The sequence below is a fragment of the Rhipicephalus sanguineus genome, chromosome 8 (genome assembly GCF_013339695.2).
Source record: "Rhipicephalus sanguineus isolate Rsan-2018 chromosome 8, BIME_Rsan_1.4, whole genome shotgun sequence".
NCBI lineage: Eukaryota > Metazoa > Arthropoda > Arachnida > Ixodida > Ixodidae > Rhipicephalus > Rhipicephalus sanguineus.
In genome coordinates, this window is record NC_051183.1 from 143806248 (window position 1) to 143809715 (window position 3468).

The following is a 3468-nucleotide window of genomic DNA, read 5'->3' on the forward strand; positions in this document are numbered from 1 at the left end:
ACTGCGATTTCAACGTCACCAAACCTGGAGCGCATGTGATCTAAGGCGCTTCCCCGAGATGGGGCGCTAGTTTCTTATGATTTTAGTCGGGCGTTTCAAAGTCACGCTAAAATTGATCATAATTAATGATGCGAGCATTAATTATAGAATACGTTAGAGCATTTACGATTCAATTTCGGGATCATGAGACACCAAGCTACAGATTACAGTAAAGGAAAGAAGTGTTAATTTTAAGGGCTCGTATTCTTTGTTATACACAATATTAATGAGCACTAACAGACAATAATGCCAAAGAATGTATAGGGGATGTTTTTAGTAGTAAATGTAAGGTAAATGTGAAGAAAGAAAGGTGGACGAAAAGATAGCTTGCCGCGGGCAGGGACCAAACTTGCGACCTTCGAATAAGGCGTCCGATGCTCTACCAACTGAGCTACCGCGGCGGCCATCGCCCCGTCCGCTTTATAGGGTATTTATGTACATTTAAGCGTGGGAGCGTCAGTAAGTGCCGCCAGTAGCCATGACGGCGAGTATGGAACACTCTTTTCCTGCTTGTTGGCGTCACATAGCGCGTGAACTGATTACGAGCTGGCAGCTGACAGATTACAGTAAAAGCATTCACGAAGAACAATTTCCCTGTCGGAGGTACATTAAGATAAATCTAGTCAATAGTACTCGAGCAGTTTACTCTTAACGCCAAGTTTAGAGCCAAATAGAACAGAAGCGACAATATTTTGGATAGTTTTTTATGGAACATCTAATAATATCGTTTATTTAGCAAAACCATAGAATGAAAGCCACATTTTTCCCGCTCTTGCTCGTTCTTCAAGCAACAGGGAAGTTGCAGCTTAATAATTATTAAGGGCAGAGCGCCTGCACATGCCTTACATAATGGACTGCTTGTCAGAGCAATTTTGCAGTATTGTAGCCTACAACTCAGTAGGAACATTGAATCAGTTTTCCAAAAAAAGCTGATTTTCTCTATAGCATACATTTTATCTGGGGGTATTCTCGCAGGCTCCCGTCCGTATGTAGACATCATACAAGTAGGAACTTGTATGATGACTGATGTGTGATGATAAAAGGGAAAGGGGAAAAAAGGAGTCATGAGGGGTGATGATGGGGAAAGGAAAGAGTCAAGCGTATCTAATATAACCACATATCACAGTGGTTTCTCTATAGTCTGGTGCCCAGTCCTGTGCTCTTAGGAAAATCTATAACAGCCCTCATAGCAGTTGGTGACTTTGTCTGGTCGCACATAGCTCATAAAATACCAGTCTCCGTCTTGTCACACCGATTCCTCCAACGTTGAAGCGAGTGTATTACGTTGCGACACGTAATGTGTGCAATCACAACATGGATAGGCTGCTGTATCATGCACTTGGCAGCGTTCATAGTTCGGGCTGTCCGCACGGCGGATGAGGTGTGCATTGGGGCAAGTGAATATAACTCCGAGACGATTCCGGTGCAGCAAACTGGCGTTGCCTCGGTTCATTCTAGCCGGGAGGCGAAAAGTCATTTCAGGATGTATTTCCCACAGACGCCTGTATCGACGATCTGGCTGAGACCAACAAGTCGTTATGCTCTCTCGCATAAGCAATCTCAATAAAGAGTTGACGTCACCTCGTGTGTACTCTACTTTCACGTCAATGGAGGAGTTATGGACAGCGCCTCTTGCTTCAGCATCAGCATCTCGTTGCCTGCCAAACCTCAGTGTCCAGGGATCCATTACAATGCAAGTGAAAGGCAATTTTTCTGCGTAACGTCGAATACGTGAATTATTTCTAAAGCTATTGCATAATATTGTCCCCTTCTTGAGCAAGAGTCAATCGCTTGTAATGCAGATTTTGCGTCAGACGTTAAAACCTCGAATACCGCTTAACGGGTAATCTCGCAATATAATTCCTGCGGCCCCACGAATTTTTTCCTCTTGAAACCGTAGACCAAGCTTACCAGTAGTTTCCATAAGACCATTCGAGCTTCAAGTAGTAGAATCCGGTTAGAGATGAACAGTCTAGCTTATTTTCCTTTGGATCTATTCTTGTCAAGCGTAGACGAGCACAGACAAAGCTGTACATAAGCATTAGAAACTGGCGTGTAGCGTCAGTATAAATGGCGGGGAGCGTCACCAACGTGCTTACCGCGCGTTTGCGTGCATGCGCGCCTCTTTTTCACTCAGTATTTGCAGTCACGCCACGTGTGTAAGGACGGCTCCATGCGCACCTATTCGCTCACAGTGGGAGGAGATGCGCACCTCGACCAGCACGACAGCAAAACTACGAAACAATGGGTGGCATTCATGCTTGCTTGATATTGTATGACCAAACAATAAAAAAGGGTCATAAATGCACCAGAACAGATGATAAGAGTAACCAGAAGGTAGCGATGACGCCAACCTGAAATTTTGATCGCCAGACGTGGGCGTGAAGTAGCCAATTTGGCGCAATGTACTCACCAACGGCCACCTTGCCTGCTGGTAGCCTGTTGCCCATGGGTGGCTGTAAGGTGGTAGAGCTGGAGCCTCAAAAATGTAATATTCTCAGCCATTTTGATTATAATAATACGTGGAGCAGTGCGCATGCGTGAATATTGGATATTAAAGCAAAAAGAGGGGATAAGGTAATAAGGTTCTTACCTTAAGTTCTTATTGGGGGAAAAACATCCTTTTTCTGTGTTATCCGTGTATTAAATGCGAAGCATTTCTTTGCGGACCAGAAGCGCTTCGACAGTTTCTATCTATATATCCATCTATGTATCTAGATGCCTACGTCTAGGCGCTCAGGTGATTGTCTTCATAACTTGGTATATACCAAAATTAGCATGGTAGGGTATTACTGTATGACGCACACGAATAACAGGTCATGGCATGAATATCGCGAAGTGCTTGTTGCATACGTCTGAAACCCTTTCCCTCAGTAAGCATTCAGGCGTGCCATGGCACACGATATGCGGGTATTACCCGCACGTTATCGACACTATAGAGTAGAGCCCCGCTGATATTTTTTTTCGCGGGACCGTAAAAACAAAAAAAACGTAAGAGCAGGGAAACGTAACAGCCAAGAAGCAGGAAAAAAGGAGAATTGGGGTAGTGGCGGGAAGAACACCATTTTATTTGAAGCATTTCACTAGAAAATATTGTGAAGCGTAGTCTGGCGCACTTTCTCACGCCCGATCAGTACTAGGCCTCTCTCAAGCAGCGGCAGTGTCTTCCGGCTGCAGTGCCATTCGTAGAGTTGTAAGCGTGGAAGCACTGAGACTGACACCGCATGAAACAATGACCAGCACGACAGCCTACCAGAGAGAGAGACGGGAAAGTTGAGAAGTACCACAAAATGCACTTCCTACAATACCGATAGCAATTACTCCACTATGAGACCCATTCCACGCAAACATGCTGATTCCGGGCAATAAAACTAATCTCCAAGTCCGCACTTTTCTTGAATGCATCAAAAGTAACTTTTAGCACCGAAA

At 44.7% G+C, this 3468-nt stretch overlaps 1 non-coding gene across 1 annotated transcript; it reads right to left on the reverse strand.

Moving 5' to 3' along the window:
* Positions 1-367: 367 nt before the first annotated feature.
* Positions 368-440, reverse strand: Trnar-ccu (transfer RNA arginine (anticodon CCU)). Its single transcript has one exon. It is a non-coding gene; the product is annotated as a tRNA-Arg (tRNA).
* Between the last annotated feature and the right edge of the window lie 3028 nt (positions 441-3468).